This window comes from Polyodon spathula, chromosome 3, assembly GCF_017654505.1.
Source record: "Polyodon spathula isolate WHYD16114869_AA chromosome 3, ASM1765450v1, whole genome shotgun sequence".
NCBI lineage: Eukaryota > Metazoa > Chordata > Actinopteri > Acipenseriformes > Polyodontidae > Polyodon > Polyodon spathula.
Window position 1 is genome coordinate 34,981,367 of NC_054536.1, and position 16,084 is coordinate 34,997,450.

Sequence of the window (16,084 nt, forward strand, 5' to 3'; positions counted from 1 at the left end):
AGGAAGATGTGCTCGACAGAGACAAGTGGAGAAGAGCAACCAAAGCAGCTGACCCCAGGACAGTCTGGGACTAAGGCTGTGAAAAAGAAGAAGAAGAAGAACACAGAATATACAGTTGTCTCACTTTTACGTTGTAAATGATGAATCTGATAGTGATTATTATTCATCAAGGTTGATTTATGTCTGAGCTGACATAAATCTGAGTCTTAGGTCTGACTTGACTTACCTATAGGTCCCACAGTGCTTGGTCTGACCTGGTTTTGGGTTGAGTTAACTGTGAACCTTATTACAGAGAAGCAGCCATTAATGCCCTGAAATCTTTTATGTTTACAGTAACATTGAAGCACTAGCAGAACAATACACAGCAATACTCCAGACCAACACCAACACCTCTACTGTAGACAGATAAACAACACAGTAGAAATGTTATCTGAAAAACTTACCTGATTAAGCATAATTCTAAAACTATCCTAGTATCATGTAGAATGGAACAACAACCATAGGCTCATACTTGTTTTTAAAATTATTATTATTTGTTTATTTAGCAGACACCTTTATCTTTGAATCAAGTGCTAAACAGGGGCTGAATCAAGAAAAACGTTAAGAGCACAGCATGTGGTTTTCACTAACTCTACTGTGCAGAATTAATGATTTTTTTTCCTATGGGTAAATATCTGGACTTTCTTCCTATCTATTGGGATGCGGGACATTTATTAGGAAATCGGGACTGTCACGACCATAAAGGGACTGTTGGCATGTATGTGGATGCTCTTGCTAATCTCAGAACAAGTTGGGTTGTCATAGTTGTAATCAGGCCCAGTTTGTGATTTCCAGCATAATCCCTGTCTGCCCCTCAGTAAATATGTGAATGCTGAAATCCCTGCATTTAAACTCCCAGCATGGGGTTCATTGTTTTCGTATGATGTGCTAGCCCCCTGGGTCTGCAAATGCACTTGGAAAGTAAGATGTGCCAGTTACATCCATTCTTATTGTAAGGCTCAGGTTTGAATCTTTTCTAGCATTTGGCTAAATGTGCTTGGCTGCCAAGAACTGGGTTATCAGGGGACTACACATAAATAGGATGAATTGTATAAAAAAATCGAACTAAAATAAAAGCCAGCTTCAAGAGCAGCCTAGCAAGCATGTGATTGAAATAAGATTCTGCCTTCATTAGTTTCCACAACAGAATGATTTTCATATCTATATAAATTATACCCCCATGGTAACCGTAGACAATCTAGGATCTGTTATATAGAACAACATTTCTATTATAAGCTCGGACTAAGAAATGGGCCATGTAATCCACGTGGGCAGAGCAACTCTGTGTGATTTCATTCATATAGAAATGGTTAATGAAATAAATGGTGCAGGGGCTCCTCCCTAGTTATGCTAAGATTTGATAGCTAATTGTTGAACTGCTGCTATTTTTGCTATTTTCGAGACAATTATTGTTGGTGCTTATTACACTTTTAAGGTAGGCACTGTACAACTTATTTATATATAAATTAGTCTCTAGGCGCACTGTTTCTGGAATGTCCAAATATTAATAACTGAGACATACCATAATAATATGGTGAGATCATGTACAACCCTTGACAACAACCGACATTCACACAACTTGTCAGAAATATAAAACAATAGAGAATAAAAAGGGGTGCACAACTAATCTAATATTACAGAAAGGAAAGGCTATTGGTTAGAGATATGCGTGAATAGTATACAGTTCATTGATTCCATAGTTAAACGATTACAACAACCATAACGTTATTAGCATACATGGTTACTATACTAATATTAAATATGTCTTATCACATGACATGTTGAATACTTATCGATTTCCATATAAAGAAGTCAATCTGTGTTGACGATCACTGCAGCTCTCAGGATCTGAAGTTCCAATGAGAAACGACACTTGGCTGTACGCATTGTATTGCATAGGCTTGCAATAAAGAAATAGTTATTTTCAAATAGAGATTAACCTGTTGATCTCCAAATCTTGCAGACTTAGTTGTTGTTGGCAGTTTTCCAATTGGAAATAATTCTGTTGATCAGACGTAACTCAGTTCAGATAATTTTTTGCAATTGAAAAGTTCTCTCTGCCAGAACCACCAGAGGTTTCCTCCCAATTAAGTTTTTTTTTTTCCCCTCTCTGTTGAACAGGTGAGATTAGTCCTTAGTAATTATTTAAAAAATAAAAATAAATTATAGTATTGATTGTCACTTATTAACCTATGTTTCTTTATTAACCCGTATGTTTTTTCTTATTATTATTTTATTTTATTTTTTGCATTAGTGGTGCAGATGCGCGGAGCTGGGTTCCTCTTTTGGGGGCAAGTGACATCGCTTCCAAACCTTAGGCCCAGCCGAGCTGGTATCCACCTCCGAAAAGAAGGTTCTCTGAGAGTCAGAGGGGGCCCCCGGCCAAATCTTAATCTTCCAGGTTCCCCCTGGGGGCAGCATACATGATCCCCAGCCTTGGAACCCTGATTAGTTCAGTCTCACTGAGAGGGGAGGCTCTCCCTGAGTCAAGGGGCATTTTTCCTGCCTGGCTACGACCTTGATAATAATAATAATAATAATAATAATAATAATTATAATAATAACTGCTTCCAACACACACACACACACACACACATACTTTTGAAACCAAAGTTACACCACTGACTGTTGGTAAGGCCTGACCAACATTGTTCATAACTGGACATATATTGAAGATACAAGCAAATCTAATGCTAAACTAACACGATTCAAAGTAATTCTTTGAAAATGTTCTTCGTGATATATCAGAGTGCTGCAACAGTGGATGATGGTTATCTCATCTTTCTAAACACGGTAATGTAGGGGGTTCTAAAACTGCACTTTCTAAACAATTCAGAAAGCTTGCCTCATTCTGTCTTGCCGTAATAAACAACAGCGCTGACTAAAGACTTGATGCAAACACAAGATTTTCACAGCTCGGGCATTTCAAAGAGCCTTCTCATTATGCATACAGTAATCGTAAGCCTCCCTCCTCCATCACGCATTTTAAACTTATCTTTGGCTCCAAGCTGCATTATAGGGTAGGATACATTTTAAAACAAAAAACAAAGAAAAAAATAGGATAGTTGAAATATTGTTTTCATCTGTGGATGTGCTCATAATAATCCTCAGCTATATCACATTAATGTATTGCTGTGAAGAAAGCCTAGCAAACTCAGTAGCAACAACTGCAACACAATTTATTTGGAACAAATGTTGCACACTAGTCCTGATACAGTAGCCCACTGGTACTTGTATTCTGCAGTACTCCAATGGATTACTAGTTTGAATTGTTTCATCTAATTCATGATAACACTAGCATGTCAAAATGATGTATAAAAACGGTACCACTCTATTAATGGCAGTCATTATTGTAGGTGCCCTTGTACTACCGCTACCCCTTGGTACGGAACCTATGCATTTCAATTGAAGATCATTGGGTAAGGGTTACTTGTATTTTAAACATTACTCTAAAGACTGGCATCACTGTTATTCCAAGCAGGCTGACACAGCTGGTCTGTGGATTAGCAAAACTCTCCCTCAGCTGAAGCTGTTTAATAGGAATGCCGGTACGGTAAATAGCTGTTCGGTCACTGACATAGTTTTTGTTAAGGCAAGAATGCTGACATTGGCCTAACACGTGGCCTTCACCAGTTTAGTCAGTTTCTCTCATCTGACCGTGGCGCTATCAACTGTGCATTGCATTAAGGTTTCTTTGCTTCGTGACATTAATGCATGTGTGCAATCCAATCCACCAAACAAATACCAATCCAAAAATTAGGAGAGGCAGTTGAGAGTCCAGACGCTATACACAATTTCTGTTCAGACACAAAGCCATATGTATTTAATGCAAACAAAAATATGAAGGGACTGATAATAATAATAATAATAATAATAATAATAATAATAATAATAATAATAATAATAATAATAATAATAACTGCTTCCAAAAAGCTAAGCAAAATGTTAATATAATACAGTGGTATCAGGTCTGAGCAGCTGGCTATTCCTTGTGTGTTTATGGTTTACAGAGTTAGATTTCATGGTATGCCACATTTTATCATACCTGTTTTATTTTAGATAGAATAATCTTTATGCATGCCCCAGCTACAGACACTGACCCATCCCCGTCCCTTCCCGTCCCTTCCCGAACACACACACATACTTTTGAAACCAAAGTTACACCAATGACTGTTGGTAAGGCCTGACCAACATTCCTCATATACTGGACATATATAGAAGATACAAGCAAATCTAATGCTAAACTAACATGGTTCAAAGTAATTCTTTGGAAATGTTCTCTGTGATATATCAGAGTGCTGCAACAGTGGATGATGGTTATCTCATCTTTCTAAACACAGTAAAGCAGGGGGTTCTAAAACTGCACTTTCTAAACAATTCAGAAAGCTTGCCTCATTCTGTCTTGCCAATGGCGCTGACTGAAGGCTTGATGCAAACACAAGCTTTTCACAGCTCAGGAAGTTCAAAGAGCCTTCTCATTATGCACACAGTAATCGTAAGCCTCCCTCCTCCATCACGCATTTTAAGCTTCTCTTTGGCTCCAAGCTGCATTAAATGGAAGCGTACATTTTAAAACAAAAACGAAGAAAAAAATAGGAGAGCTGAAATACTGTTGTCATCTGTGGACTTGCTCGTAAAAGCTATTTTTTTACCTACTGGTACTTTCTTATATTAAAGAGGTGTTGAAAATAAATGGCTAAACTAGGGTTCCAAATTCATTAAAAAATTAACTGGACTGAGTAGGTCCGAAGGATTGTGTGCCGACCTTCAAATGGATGCTTTTTTAAGAAGCTAAATTATAGAACAGCTAGGGTCCTGATAGAAACCTGTTTGTTTTTTCATCTAATAACTTGTATTTTGAAGTTGTTAGTTTTGTAGATAAAGGAACATAACAGCTGCCCCACTCTATGGGGGTCATCCCAATTGAAACAAAGAGTTATTATTGCTGACTAACTGTAATGAGATGATTTCTCTGAACAGGGGGTAAGTAGTCTCCCATCACATATAATGGTGGCACAGGCTTGCGGTACACTGTAGGGTACTACTGGCTTAAGCTCATAAAAAATGTTGGGTGTTTGATTAGTATCAGAGGAAGCTTCATACTCCTTTTAGCCTGAATGTTTTGTTATTTTGTGTCGACAAACAATGAAACTACTTCTTGTTTCGTGTGATATCCCTGATTGCTTGTGCAAAAGTGATTCTCTATGGGACTCCCTGGACAAACAAAGTTGAATACATAAAGTAAGGAATTCATTATATTACTGCTGTAGTATGACAGTGCAATGCATCAGCTACTTAACACTAAACACAGAATACAGTATAATTGATCACAATGAAAACTGTCCATTACTGTATGGAAATATACTGTGCAGACATATCAATGAGAATAGGGGGTAGGTCAAGTGTCATAGTGCGATAACTACCTACATTTTAAACTGTATTCAGTTATAATTGTTCTGAAACCGCTGAACTTTATGAAATTAGGTCAGCTAATTTTATACTTAGCAGACAGCAGCAGTCCTATTATGCAAGTCAGTTTGCTTCCAGCAGTCTGTGAACTGAAAATGACCAAATTAATTTAATTTAGTGAAACAAAGCCTCTGTATGTCTAAATCACATGACCTTTTAATCTATCAGTGCATTTTTGCAATGGATGCAATAATGTACTGCCATAACATAGAGGATACCACTTTAAGAGCACTCCTGAACAGAAATAAAGCATAGTACAGCCTCAACTTGATACTGTGTGACCCAGAGTAGGAACTCTCTGGACTAGCTATTTCAGCACCATTTTATCAGTTGCAATGGTTTCATATGTTCCTCTGATTATTTAAACTGTATTAGTGATTTGGGATTGCTATTCTGTAGGCAGTTCCCTCCTCAGCTATATAATATTAATGTATTACTGTGAAGAAAGCCTACCAAACTCAATAGCAACAACTGCAACACAATTTATTTGGAACAACTGTGCATTGCATTAAGGTTTCTGTGCTTCGTGACATTAATGCATGTGTGGAATCCAATCCACCAAACAAATACCAATCCAAAAATTAGGAGAGGCAGTTGAAATTCCAGATGATATACACAATTTCTGTTCAGACACAAAGCCATACTTCTGCTGGGGAGTTACTTGCTGCTTGTCTTGCAGACATCAAGTGTTTCTCAGAATTATTTAATGCTAAATTCAGATGAAACAGAGGCTATGCTAGTGAGCTCTCAGAGCCAATTAAAAATGTGGGATTACATGATTTTGATCATAGTAATCTCTCATTAAATCTTAAACTAGAAATGAAAAATGTGGGGGTTATCTTTGATCCTGATCTATCATTTGAGACTTATATTACTGAAGTTACAAAAGTATCTTTTTACTATTTGAGAAATATAGCCAAACTTAGATCAATTATTTCTGTATCTGATGCAGAGAAACAAAAACATGCCTTTGTTTCATCTACAATTGATTACTGTAATGCACCTCTCTCTGGTATCCCAAAAGGTGTGCTGTCTCGCTTACAGCTCATTCAGAACACTGCCGCTAGAATTCTGACTAAACCATGAACAGTGAATATATTACCCCTATTTTAGCCTCCTTACACTGGCTCCCTGTGCAGTTTAGAATACTCTTAGATCACAGGATGCGGGGCTACTGGTTACTCCTAGGGTCAACAAAATTAACACGAGGGAAGGGCTTTTTCATGCAGAGCCCCTAAATTATGGAATACCCTCCCTACTTTCGTCAGGGAAGCTGGGACTCTTACAGTTTTTGTGTCACGACTGCTTTTTTTAAATTTACTGTATATTGCTTTGTGATACTTTGTATGAAAAGCACTATATAAATGTAATACATAAATAAATAAGTAAATAAATAAATAAAATGTATTTAATGCAAACAAAAATATGAATTGCGCATTCAAATTATAAATGTATTACATATTAATCATTAAGTCCCTCTCAGTAATAAAATAACCTGATTCCTAAACATTACAGATATTTTACCACTAGTGTCGTCCAGAGCATAGAAACCTACAATATGCACCATTTTCCAGCGTGACAGAGAAATTCTGATAGGAAAAAATGTACAAATATTGGCAAAATAGGTTTCTTTATTGTCTTCTCATAAAGCTTCCTTATAGGAAGTTAATTTGTACAGGTGACCCTGTCTCTTATGGTGTAAGATTGTTTTCTCATGAGCACTAGGGTGGGCAAAAGATTCTGTCCCCAAAAGTGACAGACGATGTCAACGGAAATGTCAAATCATTGGTACTTTCTCTGTATTGCTGTCAGAAGTCAACTGAATCACTTCACTTCAGAAGCCGAGAAGCAAAATTATTAAAATAAAAAAGAAACCCAAAAACAGTAAACTTAATTTAAAATAAAAGAGAAACGCCTCTAAAAATGTTATATGTCAAATGGACAGTTTTCAATGAAAAGCTATTTGTGCAAGTGCTTGTTTGAGGTCCACTCTCCTGCCACATACCAATAAACCAGTTGTTTTAATATGAATTTTAACCCCTGGACGTCAACCTAGGGCTCTGCGTTGATCCCACAAGACAGAACAAGCCTGCTATACAAGGGTTAATGTACAGCAACACAGAAGCTATATAATAGAGCTTTCTTTCAGTATTGCTTTAGAGTAACAGAAGACTGAAATGTATAGCTTTGTTAATATGACAATTCATGCACTATGAAATATACCTTTACATAATCTACAATAAAATCATTAACATCAGATCATAACATCATAAGTGGGTCAGCATCTTACCGTATTAAAAAAAAATAAAACACAGCAAAAATGAATTCAATATTTTTAGGTCTTCGTCAGCAATAGTTAAGTTTACATTTTTTTTACAACTTTACATTAATCAACAAAGACTAAGATTTTATAACGATCTTTGTTAATTGTAATTTGAATACCCTGCGTTACTCACCTCAAAAGTAACAGCACATTCACTGTGCCAGTACAACTGATCTGCTAGCTGCACCCTTCCATCTACTGTGTGAGCAAGCCTTTTCCTCTCACGAGAATCTTCATTTATTATGTAGTGCTGACAGTAAAAGCCAGAAAAAACATCCAAGAGCCCTTCTGCTGTTCCTTCCCAAGTAACTATTCAACACTGCTCCATGACAGATAATGCCAAGACCAGACTGAGAGCAACTAACAGAAATCATATGCAACCCACATTAGGATTAGTTTCCTTTGAGGAACAAGCCAATCAGCTGTCACTCCACACCATGTGGGAGGGTCTTACTGTTAAAGATCCACAGTGGCAAGGAAGGCATGAGTTACACTGGAGGCAGCTTCACTCTGCTTCAGCTGCTGTCGGAGAAGAGTTAGAGGCAGCTGCTGTTCAGCTACTGCTGGCTCAGACTCTTGGCTTCCAGCAGCTGTTTTCTTAGGCATTCCTGCTCCTTCAAATAAAATCCCAGAAATGACTGACCATCTCTCGACCAACATATACATTGCTTTCTGCAGTAAGTCAAAAGATTTTTTGTGCTTTTTATAACTTTTCTACAAATCAGTAATGGGCAGTTGCCAGAACTTAGGAAAGGAAAGTGAAAGGCAACCTAGTAAACGTTTAGCTTCGAACATAATTAAACCAACAATTATTCATATTTAACACAACAGTTTCACACTTAATTAATTTCAAAATTAAAAGGAAGGATCCATTTAGTTCCAGTTTTAGAAATATAATCATAAATCTTAAAAGGGAGGTTTCATTAGGTGTAGAGCTTGGACGTTTTAGTAATGTCCTCCCATGCAAAACTGTGTGCTATTTGTGGAAGTGGTTGAAAGACAGTAACATAATATATGAAGAATTTAGTCAACTACCATAACCAGATGAGAACTAGAATCAGCATTTTAAAAGGTGAGAAGCAGCAAAAACTGAGGTCCTCTTCTATACCATAATACAAAGTAGCAGACAACACTGAGGACACATTTGCAGGCCGAAAAAATATCATTTTGAATCAAAAGTTTTAAAATATGTCTAAAATAAAGCTCTAGACTTGTTATTTTACAAACCAGACATGTACAAGCCTGTACTTTTATATTCTGAGTTGTTTGTTTCTAGTTTTTTCCATACAAAGTAGATCAGGTTCAATACTGAAACATAGCACAAGGTATTGTTTTACAAGTAATCCAGACATCACAAAAACGTACCTCTTTCTGTTTTTAAGATGCACTTTTACTTGTCAACATCTTAACATTTCTTGCTGCACAAACGTGTTCAAAAGTATGCATTAATACCATGTTTAACTTCCTGGAGGTGAACTGAACAAGACTCGCTTTATCCCAGGCCCATAGGAAGCTCTTTGCTTTTTTATGCTGCATTGGCTTCATAATAACAAAATATTCTTTCCTTCCTGAGTATCACACATTGGCTCATCAACAAAGAAAATGGTCTTTCTCATTGTCTCTCAATGTCTTGCACCTCAAAAAATGATTTTTATTGTATCATTGAAAGTTTTCATGGCTGCCGTAAAATTTCCCTCTTGGTATCTGTGGTATCGTTGTCCGAGGCACGTCACACATAGTGCAATGGTTCCTACTCGTCACAAAAACTACAACTATTCCTGCTCTACTCAGTAACTGTACTGGTGCAGTAAGTTTGTAATTACATGGAAATGGCCAGTACTGTATTTTTATAATGTACAGATTAGGTTGCAAGATGTTGTTCAAGGGCATTTCCATGTTTCAGCATTAATAAAACAGGGGTGTATGTACACAATATCTCTACAATATGTAAAAATGTAAGTGTAACAAACATTTGTAAGACTGTAAATGTATGTGTTTCATAAGTACGTACATGTTCAGATTCTGATGGATAAACATATATAAATGTATGAAACTACCAATGATTGATACAGTATATGAGTTCAACTTTTGATCCTTTGTTAAGAGTTCAAGTGGAGATATTCTTTTTTTGTACAAGCTTATAAATCAAGGCTATTCAATGATTATAATAGAATCATGTAAGGACGCCTGTAAAAGACTTACACAACCATCATTCTGTCCTGATTGTGTTCTATCAAGGAGAGAGATTAGTCTTTTCTGCCAAAGGCTATTGCTTCTTATAATCGGATATCAGTTACATCGCAGCTAGCCAGCTAGATTCAACTACTGTTCGGGCACAAACAGGGAATATACTGTAAAGGTGCATCCCAAATATTGCAGCCACCTTTGCTATTATAATTAAAACTCAGTTGAAGAACAAGAAAAAATTATCTCCTCTAAGTTAGAACAGGCAGCAACCAATAATGTGATGAATGCCAAAGACATGTTGTTGTCATGGTTGTGTGCATTTATATTTTTCAGAGCAAATTAATCTATTCAACTGGAGAATAAGAAAAACATTGAATTACTCTTGCATTCACCACAGATTCATGTTATACTATGGTACCATGATATCGTCGCTAGTTGAAAGTCACTACTGGGGCCACAGTTGAATTTTAAAAGGTCACTAGGATATTTCCAACCTGCTTTTTTAGAACATGACAGCAAACTGCTTTTCCCCCATTGGAAACAGTTGAGACAGGTTTCAGAAATATCAAACTTTATTCATAGAAAAAACACTATAAAACTAGAAAGGTATAGTATACAAGTCACCTTCTGTACAGTTATTCATCTGAACTTTAATAGGAGTACATTAAACTTCCTGTTCGCAAACTCACAACACATCTTGTTTCCAGAAGAAACCGCAAGCTGTGCCTGAGCAAGAAATGTGAGATAAATGGATTTTAGGAACTGAATCGTGCCTCTTTGAAAGATATTGCTTGACTGCTTACCCCCCCCCCCTTTTTTTTTAAATCAAAGCTACTGTAAGCTAATAACAAAATATCAACAGCCTATAAACATTCATCTTGTTACTGTATTTATTTTTGGTTTGAATTACAAATAATATTCTAAATTAAATTATATGTAGATGTGTAGACTATGTAGATGTTTTTATTTGTAAGACTAGCAATTCATGAAGAAAGACATTGCTTGCAGCCATCCCTTATTCAAGTTTACCAAGGTATGTTTGCTTTTTCCATGGTAATACCATGAATTAAACATAATTTACCCTGGTTTACCATGTTAATAAATACGCTTTACCAGACCTCACTGTTCTTTACATTGCTTTGGTATGCTTTACCATGCTTTATTACCCTTTACTATGCTTTTACTGGGAAAAATTTTATAAGGGGTCCCTTACCTAATGATCATCAATGACAGTGCAGTGTCATAACAATGAAAATGAAATGGTTCAGTACTAAGTAAAAACAGCCTATTAAGAATGTCCTCTCAGTTTAAATAGAACACGTTATATATTCTCTACAGGTCATTTTTTTTTTTTGCATTTAGGGGATTGTTAAATCCAGAACTATGGCTCAGACAATGACTTGCATTTTGAAAGATTATTGTTATCACAGTTTTTGGGTTAAACCCGTAGCGCTATCATTTTATACATATGACATATAAACCTAACTTTTTTCGGCAGCTGCCAAAAAGTTGTGAAGTACTAATCAGCAATACGGAGGGTCATTATACAGCAGCTTGACTTACAAGCTTACATGATGTAAGATAATTGACACATGATCCTTTTTGTGCAGGTGAAATATCATTTGCTGTCAATCCCAGCTGTTTGCAACATCACTGACAATGCATTGCCAAAAGACATACTATAAATATCAGGAACTGTATTGTAACTGTGGGGACGGCCAAAGCTTGTTGTTTTTATTAACACTGTCAACCTTTCAAACAAGTGTGCTGTATGGAGTTCCACTGTCAACATTTTTAACCTTTTGGACTTTTATAAAACCAGAAAAAAGGGAAATAAAATAAAAAAGTTTGGAGGGGGTATGCTTAAAAGAATATACATCACAGCAGTCCCTTAGTTGAAAGTACACCCTCAATGCTCTCCTAGGTGCTTTTCTGTTATGGGAACCAGATAACTAGACAACCATAACACAAGGACTGTATGATAATGCAATGTATTGGTAATCATATGAGAGTAAAATGTATTGGTAATGTTAAACCAGTTTCCTGAAGGTTACTCAGGTAGAAGCAGAGTTGCTATGGTAACATCTAGATAATAACTCTCTCTCTCTCTGCCATACCATGCCCCACATAACTGTGGCTTTGTTCTCCAACATCTTTGAAGATGACCAAAGATAGACTGTATACATAAAGTGGTCAGTCACGGTTTAACCAGGACAGTCACGGTTTTCCATCAAAGGTCCTGGTGTCCCTAAATTTTTCTCAAAATCTTAATCTGGGTTTTCAACCACTACCTTTTTGTCAAAATAACGTAAACAAAAGCTTTCTATTACAACTTGGTTTATGACACCTTCAGTGAAAACATGATGTAAGGTACTGGGGTAATCAAGAACTTTTTATAAAGTGATTAACACAGACAGACATACATGTTTATTCCTCAGTGTGCCGTGCGTTTTGATTTAGTTTATATTCAATATGAATCTACAATTATGTGTAATACATGAATTTTGTAACTGTTCAGTTCTGTCATGATTTAGCCCAGACACTAGGCAGAGCAGCGAGAGCTTGCATGCATTCAAATCCACCAGATTAAACCACATCAGCATCAATAAAAGCCATCCTGACACAGTGAGTATAAAAAAGAAAGAAAGAAAAATGCCAAAACGTAGAAGATTAATAATCAATTAGTCATTAAACTCAATAAAACAGTAGCAATACATATATAACAAAATATGACAAGTTAAACTAATATGCCACAAATTATACACCCGGGAGTGTACTGAAATTTACTAGCTGCTTAAAAAAAAAAAATAACACAAAGAGTGAGAGTTCTATTTTGATTATTTTGAGCTTTGAAAATCTGGTCACCCTATTTATACATAAAATTAATTAACACTATTTAAACAATATCTTCACTTCTCTCTTTTAAACAGTAATTCAGATTTAGTTTAGGAAGGCCCTGAAGTGCAAAACGAAAAACAAATAGTGTCTTCTAACAGTAATGTGCATTTTTTTTTAAAGTAGCGTGTGTTTTTTGTGCACTTTGAAAACAGATAGGACATAGCCCTTTCAACCAAATGAGTCAAATCATCGATATTCCATAAGTCATTACTGTAATGAATCAAATGTACACTTATGTGTATAAAAACATGTAGGTAAGCAGTTTTATTCTACATGTTCATAGATTTACTTTACAGAAATAAAATACTCTCCAGCTGCAGTATAAAAACTACAGAAATAAATTGACAATTCATTAAGCAGTAATTTAACTTTTTCATCATTGAATGCTACCCTGCCCATCACATCTCAGAATCTATGTAATAATTCTAATCTGGATGCAGCTGAGATATGGGTGGTGTGGCATTTCCTGACTTTTATGGTTTCAAGCTTAAAACTTTTTTTTTTTTTTTTTTTAACACATTCTTTTGTAATGAATTACAATTATCATTAGATTTTTCTTTCACCTGTTCTTAACAGATAGTAAACTCCAGGGCAGAGTTTCCAATACAGGGTATTTGTAAAAGCTGATTTTGGTCTCAAGCAGCCACCAGTGGTCAGTCCCTTTCCATTGACTATAAGATAGTCATTAGCAGTTAACACTTGGACCACCTTGGCACACATGACTAATATAATTGCTGTTGTCTGGAATGATTACATGACACATGTTTGCTTGTTAATTGTAAAACAATCATGCAGTACAGTAATAATGCAACTAAAGATCCTTCAGTAGACACTGCAAGTGGCTGGCCTACTGGCCTTACCAACAGTATTTGAGTTGCTCATTGTAACAGGGGGTCTTAGTACCTGCTACTTCTGTTGTGGGTGTCCACTGAATGATGAGAGAGAGAGTTGACAACGCGACTCAGGCGTCTAGGTTTTATTCAAAAAACAAACAGTTGCAGTGACAGGTAGCCTCCACTAGGGTACCAGCAATGATAGCTCTAGTGCAGGAGAACATATACAGACAGAGTGTAATCAAAATAATAACTTCAAAAATGCAAAACAAAATTCAGTGAGAAAACAGCTAAAAACAAAAGTTTGCCAAACGTTGGCTTAGCACTGCTCCCACTAAAAGGGAGGTCCCGCTCCAGAACCTATTCTGTGACACACTAAAATAAACTGTTGTGGGATCAAAATCCCCTAAATTAATCCCTGCACGATTCACTCACCCTGACTCTCCCCACAGTAGTGAGGCTGCACACTTGCTGAAACTAGAACAAAAGAACTGGCTTTCCAGCTCCTTTTTTATGCCATGTGGCTGGGCTTAATTGATCATCAATTAGTCAATTAAGCCCCAGCCACAATCCGCACATGGAGTTGGATTTAACCCCATCCCTGCAAAACTTAAATTCAAAATGTTTCAACTGTATTTACAACTGCATAAACCTGCCATATCTAGTACACACCTACATTCAATATTTTTTTAAACTACACATATACACAACACTAGATTGTTTACATGTGTAAAGCTTTTGCCCTGCCACACTCATATATAACATAAACAGCCAATTAGAAAATCTGAGTAAAGCAATGTCAAGGTACATTGAAATGGACACAGTCAAAATGTTTTTCTACAGATCAATAAATTGTCAATGCAGTTTCTTTCGTAGTTGCATATAGTGAGTCTGAATCGTTATCCTATGTGTTATTATTAGGGCTTACATTAAATGTTGTTCTGGCTGTACAGTCAAAGAAATTGCTTTTTAATATCTGACCACAAGTGTTTGCACCCAGGTGTGATGAGACTGACAGAGGGGTTTGGTCCTTTGCTTGGAAAAATACAGGTCAAGTGTAACGTGTCCAACTGTAACAGAATTGTTACAGTTGGACACGTTGCACCCCAATGCCACCTATCTACTGAAATCTGCTATATAGCTACACCCAAAATTGATAAGTCTCTAAGTAATGGGCTCATAATAATAAAAAAAAAAAACAGCTTACACCCCACCCATGTACAAAAGGGTAGTATGTAGAGAAGAAAACAAAAACAGCAGTAGTACAAAATATGTTTCTCTCATAAGTGATTTCGTTTTTGCCTCCCGCACAAGAAAACAACAGCTGCCCCAAAAGCTGTTTCCTCTTCCCTGTGGTATTGATGTGCCACACCCATTAGTGCTATCAAAAACATCTTGGACTTCCTATCTCTGTTAACAAACAAACTAAGAAATGACTCATATGTGGTCACAACCAACAAAGTCTAAGAAAAGGCAAAAATCAGTTAAAATAAACTTATCCTGTGTACAGACCTCATCATGTGCACAAAACATATGATAGTCCAATTATGCTTCATGTCAAGACTGGTAAAGAACAAGTAACTACTACCAAGCTAATTATAACATGATAAATGATGGTAAACTGCATTACCTTCATAATAATTAGAACTGATACATCATGGAAAGTGAAGTAACGCAAAAGCAAGTTTAGGGAATCACAGAGAATAGTAAAGCATGGGGAAAATACATTGTGAAGCAAAGTACGCAAAGTATAAACTTATGGAAAGCATGATAAAAAGTAAATGATAAGCTTCTATAAATTGAGAATTACTATGCAAACTATATGAAATAATTTATTCAAAGGCACAGTTGGCTCAAATCAGTTGCATCGCATACTGTAGATTATTCCTTCTCTGCAAGATCTTATGATTCTGCACACTCAAAGGTATTACTTTGCATACTGTATCTTAAAATGTAGGTCTCTAGACAAAGCAAACAGCTATAAACCCCATAAAGGTCCAAATAGTGTAATCTACAACCATTTAACAAAGCAATTATAACAAATATATATCATTAATAAATATAATATAATAGTGTAATCTACAACCATGTCTAACAAAGCAATATGCTATATATATATTATATATCTAAGGATATATATATATATATATATATATATATATATATATATATATATATATTATATATATATATATATATATATATATATATAAACACGTTATTTCTATTAAAGTACCTTTGACACTGACACTGCAATTTCATGCATGTCCCTTTGTAACCTACACACTCATTCTCATGCAACAGGAGTCTAGTCACTCTCTAAGGCAATTCTTCT

General features: G+C 36.0%; 1 protein-coding gene across 5 annotated transcripts in view; it reads right to left on the bottom strand.

The window, feature by feature from the left end:
* The window catches only part of ripor2 (RHO family interacting cell polarization regulator 2), a 116,938-nt gene that overhangs the window by 53,845 nt on the left and 47,009 nt on the right, over positions 1–16,084 (bottom strand). The window contains exon 1 of one of the 5 annotated variants that reach the window (XM_041245136.1): positions 7,965–8,145. The exons of the other annotated variants lie outside the window; for them this stretch is intronic. The gene's annotated coding sequence lies outside the window, so the exon portion shown is untranslated. Of the gene's footprint in view, positions 1–7,964; positions 8,146–16,084 lie in introns of those variants that run through there. 5 annotated transcript variants of the gene reach the window in all.